The sequence below is a fragment of the Oryctolagus cuniculus genome, chromosome 5, assembly GCF_964237555.1.
Source record: "Oryctolagus cuniculus chromosome 5, mOryCun1.1, whole genome shotgun sequence".
NCBI lineage: Eukaryota > Metazoa > Chordata > Mammalia > Lagomorpha > Leporidae > Oryctolagus > Oryctolagus cuniculus.
In genome coordinates, this window is record NC_091436.1 from 115,922,999 (window position 1) to 115,935,304 (window position 12,306).

The 12,306-nt window shown below is 42.1% G+C and overlaps 1 pseudogene; it reads right to left on the bottom strand.

The window, feature by feature from the left end:
• Positions 1 to 775: 775 nt before the first annotated feature.
• LOC100355701 (PRELI domain containing protein 3B pseudogene) lies at positions 776 to 7,977 on the bottom strand (annotated as a pseudogene).
• Positions 7,978 to 12,306: the final 4,329 nt, after the last annotated feature.

The window sequence follows — 12,306 nt, forward strand, 5'->3', positions numbered from 1 at the left end:
TAAGGTGAAACCTCAATGTGGTTTTGATTTGCATTTCCCTGATGGCTAGTGATCCTGAACATTTTTTCATGTGTCTGTTGGCTGTTTGGATTTCCTTTTTTGAAAAATGTCTGTTTAAGTCCTTGGCCCACCTCTTAAGTGGGTCGTTTGTTTTGTTATTATGGAGTTTCTTGATCTCTTTGTAGATCTGGTTATTAATCCTTTATCAGTTGCATAATTTGAAAATATTTTCTCCCATTCTGTCAGTTGCCTCTTCACTTTCCTGTTTCTTTTGCAGTACAGAAACTTCTTTTTTTTTTTTGACAGGCAGAGTGGACAGTGAGAGAGAGAGACATAGAGAAAGGTCTTCCTTTGCTGTTGGTTCACCCTCCAATGGCCGCCGCGGCCGGCGCGCTGCAGCCGGCGCACCGCGCTGATTGATGGCAGGAGCCAGGTACTTATCCTGGTCTCCCATGGGGTACAGGGCCCAAGCACCTGGGCCATCCTCCACTGCACTCCCTGGCCACAGCAGAGAGCTGGCCTGGAAGAGGGGCAACCGGGACAGAATCCAGCGCCCCGACCAGGACTAGAACCCAGTGTGCCGGCGCCGCAAGGAGGAGGATTAGCCTAGTGAGCCGCGCCACCGGCCGTGCAGTACAGAAACTTCTAATTTGATGTAATCCCATGTGGTGTAATAAGAAGGCCATGCCAAGATGGCCGCTGACAATGGAACCAGACCGGTAACAGGCTGTGATTTGGTGGCTTCAGAAACCGCATGGCAATGGAGCCTGCCTGGCAACAGGCTGTGATTGGTTAGGGCATAGACAGCCCCTTGACCAGATTGACTGCTTGGCTATATAAGCTGCTGTACCAACTGAAATAAACAAGTCTGCAGGCTGCTTGCCTCTGGCCTGCTTTCACCTGACTCCCGGGATCTGTGTGGTGATTCTGCACCTCTTGCCCCCACCACATTACTCCTCTTAGAATGCATCAACCTCAACATCTGGTGCCCAACCTGACTGAGAGAGACAGCATGTTGGACTTTGAGTGGTCCCCTCTGGATTTTGGCAAGTAGGCTCCTTGGTGTTTTGTGTGCTGTTCGGTTTTGTGAGGGTGAGTACAGAACCCCATCCTACACCCCTTTTCTTGTTCTCGTCCTTGGTCTAAGTGAACCTAGGTTAGGCACACACTGCCAAGAAGCATAACGCCACTTCTCAGCTCCTCCTTTTACTTTTGGTTCGCCTCGCAAATTCACATAAGGGACTGATCATCCCAGAATTCGGAACCAAGTCATCTCCCCTCACTCGAGAGAGGTGACACTGTGTGGGTATATGGCCTTGACCTAACCAATCAAGGAAGTCCTCCACTAAGCAAAGGACATACTTACAATCTGATACACCACTGTCTGTTTGTCTAAGGTAGGGAAACCCCTGTGTAATGCCATCAGCCTCTGATGTGCTAGGAATTTGCTTTGTTATGGCAGCAGTGCAGTGTGTATCTTTCCTTTGGCTAGAGTTGGCATGGCATGCTGATCTTAAGTACTCAAACATGGGAAAGATACCCCCCTCTCAGAAACCCACACAGATTACCAAACATAATGAATCTGTGAGTGATAAGAGCCTGTCACTCCAGGGCTCTGCCTCACAAGTAACAGTTGATGACTTAGGGAGAGAGAGCTCCAACAGTGAAAATGACATGAAAGCAGACAATGCAGCAATGCCTAGTCAGCCAGCCCCCAAATATCTGTAGGATGAACTTAGATGACCTAGAGGCAATAACTCATGTGAGGTAATCCCATCCACACCCAGTGAGGATCCCCACATTTGTGGCAGTCCACAGGCACCCCAGGCTCTCAGGGCAGCCACTAGACCCCATCCTACCCTCATGTTTGCTTTTCATGTCAAAGTGAACACAAAATTCAGGCCCTGGATTCCAATGCCTGTAAAAAGGCTTCTGCTAACAAAGGGCCAAGGATATGCTTGTGTCTTTCCAGAGAATGCAGGACAGCCTATTTGGGTACCAGCCAGAAACATCAAGCCTGCAACTGACAGTCAACTAGAACCAGCTGAACAAGACTGAGAGTCTGCCTTGTTAGTGGATGCACCTGCCCTACCATCCTACCCTGAGGAACTGCCCATAGCCACATCCATTACTGCTTTATACCCCACGGGCTCTGGTCAGCCACTCGAACGGCCCACAGCCTGCATGCGGTCACGCCATTCCTGATTACCACTGTTCCTCATTCCTACCCCTACCTGAGCAAGAACTCCTGTGGTCTCCTGTTTTGAGCGCTGGTCAGTCAACGACACATAAGATCCCCTGGGGGAAAACCTAAGACAGGCACAGCCACATATGGAGACCACATGGAAATGGGGTCAACAATGGTATGGCCAAGAATCATGCCTCCCGTTGCTCAAAAATAAACGAAAAGGGAGAAATGTGGTGGAATGAGAAGTGCCAAGATGCCCGCTGACAATGGAACCAGACTGGCAACAGGCTGTGATTGGATGGTTTCAGAAACCACATGACAATGGAGCCTGCCTGTCAACAGGCTGTGATTGGTTAGGGCATAGACAGCCCCTTGACAAGATTGGCTGCTTGGCTATATAAGCTGCTGTACCAACTGAAATAAATGAGTCTGCAGGCTGCTTGTGTCTGGCCTGCTTTCACCTGACTCCTGGGATCTGTGTGGTGACTCCACACCTCTTGTCCCCACCGTGCTCCTCCTCTCAGAATGAATCCACAGCAAAAATCCCAATTCATACTTATTGTATTTTATAAAACTGTCAATCTGCAGCAGCCTGGAAATTTTGAAATAAAACTTGATTCATCATTATAGACAGTTTGAGATTCTCTGCATGGTTTCTTCCAAGTAGGATTTATTTCTTTTTTTCCCTAAGAAAGGGAATACCTTTATTAAGTCACAAAACTTTGGCAAATCAATATAGTACTCTTTAATGTATCAAAATCATATTTTTGGGGTCATATATTCTTATAGTGCTCAATGTTCACTCCAAATATATCATTTAAGTGCCAAATCAAAACACTGTGGTTTTCAGCACAGCAAGTTATTTTACACAAATTAATGTCTTAAAACTGTACAGTTTCTCCTTTTACTGTGAATTCTTTCATGTAAGCTGTTGAATTCTACAGTAGTAGCACAATGTGTATATGGAAGAGGTAGCTATGTTTCATTCTAGGGTTGGTCAAAAGCCAGGTAGAGTTCCAGTGTGTGAAAGTCTTTCAATTCTACCTGAGGAGAATTAAGATACTCATATCAAACAACACTAATTTCAGATGGTCCTTCTGATTTAGAAGCCTGACATCTTTTTATTTTGTTCAAAATCACATAGTCTTACTCCAGCTTATTAAAATTTCTACCTAAAATATAGTTGTACTTTTTAAATAAGTAAATAGATGGGCCTTGAGAGCTGGGGGAGAATACAGACTGTCCTATCATTTCTCTACAAACGCTGCTTCTGCCATCAGTGCCCTAATCTTTCCTCTTGCCGATGCTGCCTGTTCTTTAATCTCAGCATTTAACTTATAAATTACCCGCTCCGTTGCTTCTCGACCTTTAGTAACATTTGAAGATATTGTACTTGCCATCAGTCCCTTAAGGTCAACTACTGAGGCTGATTCCTTTCACAGTGATCATGGCTTCTTGAGTTAAAACAGGTTTTTTCTGGCTCCTGAGGATGTGACTTGTATGTACGTCTCTCCTCCACTGAAACCATATTTATAAATGAAATATTAGTAGATTCCTTAGTAGTTCCACTGTTCTACCTACAGGATCAACTTCAGAATGCTCTTGCACGTATATTTTGGTTCTTTCGGCATCAATAAGAGACTTTACAACAGAAGGCAGTCCCCACTCAGTGCTGAGAAGTCTGTGGCTATGAAACTTTCCAGGGCAGTCTGTGTGTCTGTCCAGTATATTCAGTCCAACCATATGTGGGTTCATCGGATTTGGGTATTTTTGCATTGCAGCTGTTGTTTCGGTTTCCCATGGGTGGTCAAAGACATGTTGACCTTCAGGGCTGCCGGGGACCTAAGCAGTATCCGGGTGCTGCTAGGGGTCAAAGAGGCAAAGTGGCTACAACTACCCCTGCCCCACCCCCAGCACCCCAGCCGGCAGTGCAGCACTGAGGTGCCAACGTGCCGTGGCCAAGGACTTCCTGACTGCTGCCCCATGTGCTGCCTGAAGTAGAATTTCTGACTTAATGAACAGGTGCGTTTTTAACTCTTAAACTTACTAGAAAATTGCTCCAGAATTGTCAGACCCATTTTCAATTTCATTTGCAATGTGTAAGAGTTTTCATTTTCCCACAGTTGCACGATCAGACTTTTAAATCTTTCTTGATATGATAACTATAACATATTACTTCATTTTAATTAGCATTTCTCTGATTAGCAGTAAGATTGAACACCTATTTAAATGCTTATTACATTCTCAGTTGTCTGACTTTAACAAGATAGATTTCTCAATGTGCATGCGTGAGGAAAATATGTCTTTAAAAATCTAGCTATAGGAGGTAAGGTATTATAACAGGTTTAACTGGTTTTGAAGAGCAAAAAGCCAGGAACAGCTAGTTTTGACTTGATACAGGACAGGAAAAGCTAGTTGTAGCAAATTGATTCACAGGCAGGTACTTAGTGTATACCGGTGTTACCTGACATTTTGGGTTTTGGACAATCATTCAGTCATCACCATTAAGACACCTCAGTGCAGCAGTCTTCAATGAGAATGTTGTACCTGTTGCCCAGTTGTGATCATCCAATGATTTTTCTGGTGTTAATGAGATCAAAGCCAGAGTGAAGCTGAGAGAGCTTTTTGAGCTTCATTGTTTTCCAGCAGTTGACCTCTCATTCTCTCAGCCTTTGGAAGTGATGAAAGGAGAATCCGAAATAAAGAGTGTGGAGGTGGGCATGATTAACCCAGCATCCCCCTTCCAACCCATGCTGCAACTGGCCTGAGGGATTTTTTTTTTAATGCAAAACAGAAACTATGCCTCCAGTGCTTAAATCTTCTGCATATCTTCCTAAAGCATAATAAAATTGGAGACACTTGTCATGGACTTTTATACCTATTTCACTTCAGCTAGCCCTTCCATCCTCCTGTCCCATCTTACAAAATTGCTTGGAGGGCCCTGTGTTGTGGCAAACTGTTTCACATTTTCATTCCCTGCCTCTAGATGCTTCCTACTCCCAGGATCCCATCTTGCCCCTGGGTGGCCTGGTGCACATCTCCTCCCCGCTCATAACTCAGCTGTCAAGCCTTTCGCAGTGAGAACAGGTTATTCTCCTTTCTGTGTTCTACTAAATTCAGCATTTAAAAACACTTCCTCCTTTGTAAAACAAACTTTGATTCAGGCTGCATAGTTCAGTGAATTATTATAACATGAACTATTGGTGTAACCACTACCCTGGTCAACAAGTAGAGCGTAACCACCCACCCTCCCCACTGACTCGTTTTGCCTTGTTAATTTTTGGTATTGCATATAAATCAAATTATATGGTATGCACAGTTTCTGTCAGGTTTCTTTTGCTTAATGTTAGATTTGCAAAATGTGTTCATGTTGTATACATGAGTGCATTCATTTTCATTGCTGTATAGTATATCATTTATGACTATACCACTTTTTTATTATACATGGATATTTAAGATTGTTTCTACCATGGGGCATTATAAATAACACTGGGTAGGAACATTCACACACATGTCTTTTGATACATATCTGCATGCATTTCTTTTGGATGTATAGCTACAAGTAAAATTGCTGGATCACGTATTGATTGCACCAATGCATACTTCTACCAGCCATTTTGCTGATAATTAGTTTTTTATGTTGTCATGCCACATGGTGTATTTAATTTGAATTTCTTTGATGACTAACGGGATTGATCATTGTTTATATAATATATGTTTATTAACTTTCAGATAGCCTGTTTTCTGAAGTGCTTATTTATATCTTCCCTATCTTTTTTATTAAATTTCCTATATCTCATTGGTATTCTATGAGTTCTTTATCTTTTAATATAGCCTAATTTATCAGCATTTTCCAGAAAATCAATAGAGTCACAAAATTAAATTGTTATTTTTAGCCACTTATGTTGGGAATATTTTTTAGAACAATAAATAAATGAAGTAGAAGAGTAGACAGGGACTTTTATCTAAAGGAGTTGATGTATCATGTAAATTATCAGAAGCCCACAATTTTTGAGAATGATTTCATCAGCTCAGGCTGAAGGAGACTGAAACTATCAAAAATAAGGAGATGCCTCTGGGCCCTCAAATTCCTCTGGAGGGAAAGGATGTTAAGAAAACTGTGTCAGCTGTAAACATGGGTCATTTCTAATGAGAAAGATGTCAGAGGACAGAGACAAGAGCCTTGAGGGAGGAGCCGACAGCATGGATAGCCACATCTATAGACCAGGACAGAAAGTGAGGGCCCTGTGGATTTGGAAATTGCTATACATCAGGGATTGCTCCTTGCCTTGTATTCACTGCCCCCTTTCACAAGTATGTATTTTGTTTATTCCATTTCTACTTTATGAATACAAGTTCAGGATAGAGGTATGTGTGTATGTGTGGTGGGAATAGGATTGGGGAGATAATTTATGCTTTTAATTCACCATCTTCCAATTCAGTCTCTATACCCAAGGGACCATATCTGAAGAATTGTACTGGAGGGAACACAGCTAAAAAAGCCCTGTCTGAATTTGAACATAATTTAATTGACAAGATGCTAGACTTGGAGCTGATGCCATATGAGATAAGACATTCAGAGTCCAGAGGGAAGTATGGATAAGCATATTACTCCTGAAAAAAATGGGAGTCATTGAAGACCAGAAGGTGGACTGTGTAGCTCATCTCGAAAGATGGCTCCCGGTGAACCACATCTCCTCATACAGGTGCCTTTCTGCAGCCCTCTCCCACCTTAAAGCTGGATGAAGTGTGTGACTTGTTTTAACTACTAGAATGCAGCAGAAGTAACATCATGATAGTTCTGGATATAAGCATTAAGGAGGCCACAATACTTCCACTTTTGCACTCTTGGGATACCCAAATTTCCATATAAGAAGTCCAGATGGGGTAGATCCAAGATGGCTGGATAGTGAGAAGTTAACTGACATTAGCCACAGAAAGATGCCAGAAAACAAAGAAGGGACCGTATTTCCAGGGGAATGATTGAGAGAGATTTTCAGTTTAGATTGGACAGCACAGACCAGAGACTCCATGGAGCAGTGAGGGGAGAAGACAGACATGCTGTCAACAGTTGTACCCCCAGCCACCCCTGCGTCTACCTGACTAGCTCCCAGCTGGGAAATGCCATCTCTTGCCAAGAAAAGGTAGGAAAAAGCTGTCACAGCCCATGCCACTGGCAGCTTTGGCTGAGGAACAGTTCCATAGTCCTCACTGGCTTCAATTGCAGCCTAGGAAGCTGACAGTGGTCTGAGTTCCTTCTTTGCTCTGTGAAGGGAGGCCACATTGCTTCCTTCCTCTTCACCCCTCAACAAAGCACCAGACTCAGTTTGCTGTGGTGGAGTCATTATTGAACTCTATTCTGACTGGGGGACAGCAAGTAGTCCTGCTGCTTCCAGAGGCCACAAGAGCCAGGAACAGGCCACCTTGCAAGGCAGAGAGCTCACCCTGTATGTACCCCTTGGCTGGGGAGTTCTGAGAATAAACCACAGAACTAAGAAGTTTTCAGGTTGCAGCTGAGTTCCTGGGCACCTGCCCAATCTGACTGCAGGGACTCAGTGCTCCCTGCACATTAGCCAAGTATCTGAAGTAGGGTCAGAGGAGACTGAGTTGGTGCTCTGGACAGTGCACATGCCTGAGTGGATGAAGTGGGCTGGTACTGTGAGCTCACTCTAAGCTGGAATCAGAAGTTCTCACTGGCACGGAGAAAGGCTGGGCCTGTAAACACTCCAGTTGGCACCAGCATCCCTTTCCCCCACTGACTATAGCCAGAGGCACTATACCATGCCCATCATGGGTTTCACTCTTGGCTCTTGCTCCACCCACAAAAAAAGTGGCCACAGTTCCCTGGCCCCACCCACCCAGCACACACCCCTGGAGCTCAAGTGAAAGCCTCAGGTCCTCCACCAAGTCCCAGTGGCACATTTTCAGGAATAAAGCCTTCAATCAGTGTGTGTGTGTGTGTGTGTGTGTTTCTCCTCCAGAAGAGATAGAAACAAGAGATCCCCCCAGATGCACAAAAAGTGCCATAGAAACACAAGAAACGTGAACAATGAAGGCAATAGGATTCCTCAAAAGGAATATGATAATATATTAATATTGGACTGTGAGGAAGCTGAGATTGCTGAAATACCTAAAAACAATTCACAAGAACAATTGTAAGGTTACTCAAAAATACAAAGAAACAGTTAAATGACATTCAAAAATCAGTACATGATACGGATTACAACGTCAATAAAGAGACATATTGTCTCTTTCTAAAGAAATACTAGAAATGAAGAATTCAATAAGTCAGTTTAAAAAGTTCAGAGGAAAGCCTTAACAACAAAATTGGTGAGGCAGAAGAAAGAATATCAGATCTAGAAGACAGTCTTTTGATATAGCTCAATCGGACCAAAAAAAAAAAAAAAAGATTATTTTGTTACCGAGATCAAAAAGCAGTGATTGGGATCCATGAGATTCCACAAAATGACCAAATTTATGAGTCCCAGGATTTCTGAAGGTATAGGGAAAAAAGCTTAGAAAACCAATTCAGTCAAATAATAGCAGGAAATTTACCAAATTTGGAGAAATACATGGACATCCAAATACAGGAAGTATATGGAATCCCAAATAGGCATGCTCAGAAAAGATCCTTACCAGACACATTATAGTCCAACTTTCAAAACAGAAACATGCAGAGAATATCCTAAAATTTGCAAGAGAGAAATACCAGATCAATTTTGAAGGAACCCCATCAGATTGAAGCAGTTTTGTCAAAAGAAGCCCTACAGGCTAGGAAGGCCAGAAAACAATGGAGAGTGGGGAGTGAACCAGTGGATGGAAGATCTCCCTCTCCCTCTCCCTCTCCCTCTCCCTCTCCCTCTCCATCACATTCTCTCTTTGTGTAACTCTGACTTTGAAATGAATAAATAATCTTTTTAAAAAAAGATACAAACAGAAAGTGAAAGGGTATAAAAAGATATTCCATTCAAATGGAAACCAAAAACAAGCAGGAATAGCTATATCAGATAAAAGAGATTTTAGGACAAAAACTGCTCAGCGAGACAAAGAAGGTCATTATGTAATGATTAAGAGATCAATTCAACAGGAAGATGTGACTATAGTAAATGTATACGCACCTGGGGTCAGCGCTATGGCGCAGTAGGTTAATCCTCTGCCTGTGGTGCCAGCATCCCCTATGGGCGCTGGTTCTAGTCCCGGCTGTTCCTCTTCCAATCCAGCTCTCTGCTGTGGCCTGGGAAAGCAGTAGAAGACAGCCCAAGTGCTGCGCCCCCACGTGAGACCAGGAAGAAGCACCTGGCTCCTGGCTTTGGATCAGCATAGCTCCAGCAGCCACTTGGGGAGTGATCCAATGGAAGGAAGACTTTTCTCTCTGTCTCCCTCTCATTTTCTGTAACTTTACCTCTCAAATAAACAAATAAAATCTTTTAAAAATGTATATGCACCCAATGATAGGGTACCCAGTTTTATAAAACAAATGTTAATGGATCTAAAGACAGACATAAATGCAATACAAGAATAATTGGGACTTAACACTCCCAATTTCATCAAAGCAGATAGAGCAGACAAAAAAAATCAAAGAAACAACAGAGCTAATCTGTACTATAGACCAAATGGACCTAATGGATATCTATAGAATATTCCATCCTACAGTTGTAGAATACACATTCTTTTCATCAGTGCATGGAAAATTGTCTAGGATAGACCATATACTAGGCCATAGAAAAAGTCTCAAGAAATTAAAAAAATTAAATCATATCATATATCTTTCATTACCACATGGATGAAGCTTGAAATTAACAACAAAGGAACCTCTAGAAACTATAAAAACACATGGAGAGTGAACAACATGCTTCTGAATGAACTGTGGATCATAGCAGATATCCAAAGGAAAATCAAAGGGCCAGCGCTGTGGCATTGTGGGCTAAGCCTCCACCTGCGGCACCAGCATCCCATATGGGCATGGGTTTGTGTCCCAGCTGCTCCTCTTCCTATCTAGCTCTCTGCCGATGGCCCGGGAAAGCAGCAGAAGATGGCTCAAGTGCTTGGGCCCCTGTACCCAAGTGGAAGATCTAAAGGAGGCTTCTGGTTCCCGACTTTGGATCAATTTAGCTCCAGCTGAGGTGGCTGTTTGGAGAGTGAACCGGTGGATAGAAGACCTCTCTCTCTCTCTCTCTGTAACTCTGCTTCCAAAATAAATAATTTTTTTAAAAAAATAAATGTTAATAAAGAGAAATCAAAAACTTTCTTAAAATGAATGAAAATGAAAACACATATATAAAATATATGGGATACAGAAAAAGCAGTGTTAAGAGGAGAGTTTATAGCAGTAAGAGCCTGCATCAGAAATGAGAAAGGTATCAAATAAATGATCCAACAATGCATCTCAAGGACAAACCAAATGCAAGAACAACAAACCCAAAGTTAGTAGAAGGAAAGACATAATAAAAATTGGAGAATAAATAAACAAAATTTAAAAACATTAACAATCAGTGAAATTAACAGCCAGTTTTTGAAAAATGAACAAAAGTGATAAACCACTGGTGCAAAAAAAAAAGAAGATTCAAATTAATAAAATCAGAGATGAAAAAGGAGATGCTACAACTCATACCACAGAAATTCAGGGAATCATTAGGAATTCTTATAAACAGATATCTGCCAACAAATTGGAAAATCTAGGGAAGTAGAAAGATTTTGAGACATGTATGATTTAACAAAATTGAAGCACAGATACATAGATAACTGGAATAGACCAATGAGCAAGACTGAGATTCAATCAGTAATAAAGAGCCTCGTAAGAGATAACAGTCCAGGACTGGATGGCTTCAGTACTGAATTCTATTAAACTTTTAAGTAAGCACTATTCCAGTTCTCCTAAAACTATTTTAAAAGTTGAGATGTGGGGAACCCTTCTAAATTCATTCTATGAGGCCACCATTACCTTACTCCAAAACCAAACAGAGATAAAACAAAACAAAACAAAAAAAGAGAACTATAGGGGCTACCACTGTGGTGAAGTGGGTTAAAGCCCCAGTCTGCAGTGCCAGCATCCCATATGGGTGGCTGGTTAGAGTCCCAGCTGCTCCACTTCTGATACAGCTCTCTGCTATGGCCTGGGAAAGCAGTAGAAGATGGACAAAGTCCTTGGACTCCTGCACCCATGTGGGAGACCCAGAAGAAGCTCCTAGCTCCTCGCTTCGGATGAGCACAGCTCTGGCCATTGCAGCCAATTTGGAAGTGAACCAGTGGATGGAAGACCTCTCTCTCTCTCTCTCTCTCTCTCTCTCTGCTTCTTTTTCTCACTCTGTGTAACTATGAATTTCAAATAAATAAATAAATCTTTTAAAAAAGAGAACGAGAACTACAGACCAATATCCCTGATGCGTATAGATGCAAAAATTGTCAACAAAATACTAGGAAATCAAAAATGTTTTGAATTTTTAAAATTTTGTTTAAAGAATACAATTTCATGAACTTAATATATACAGATTTGGGAAGGTGATGGTTCTTCCCCCCCACCTCTCTCCGACCCATACTCTTGCCTTTCTTCCTCCTCCCTCTTCCTTTCCCATTCTTATTTTTAACAGAGATCAATTTTCAGTTAATTTTTATACTCACGAGATTAACCCTACATTAAGTAGAGAGTTCACCAATTAATATGAAATAAAGAAAAGAAGAAAAGAACAAATCTAAACAAAGAAGAAAAACATTTTCCTCAACAATCAAAGCAAGGGCTACACAGACCTCATTCAAGTAGCTGCTCTCTGCACACAAGATGTGGTGGACAAGCAGTGTCTGGCTGTTGTCTGTTGTTATGAACACTTTTATCTACTTTGACTTAGTACTTTCTCATGCTTAGTCTTCCTCTTCTTCTTCTTCCTGGCCTCCCAGGTCCATAAAGGGCAGGAGGATTTTGTTTGAAGCTCCTGGGCAATGAGAGGATTCCTGGTCCTGATCTGGTGCTATTCCATGGCAAAGTAAATGGACACTGGGGAGCCAGCATCTTCATCATTGCCTCTTTTTTTTTGTGGAAAAATGAAATGTTTATTTTAGTGGAAAAAAATTTAAGTCCATGCATACTGTTTTCAAGATACACATTTTCTACTAACTTTTTGAAA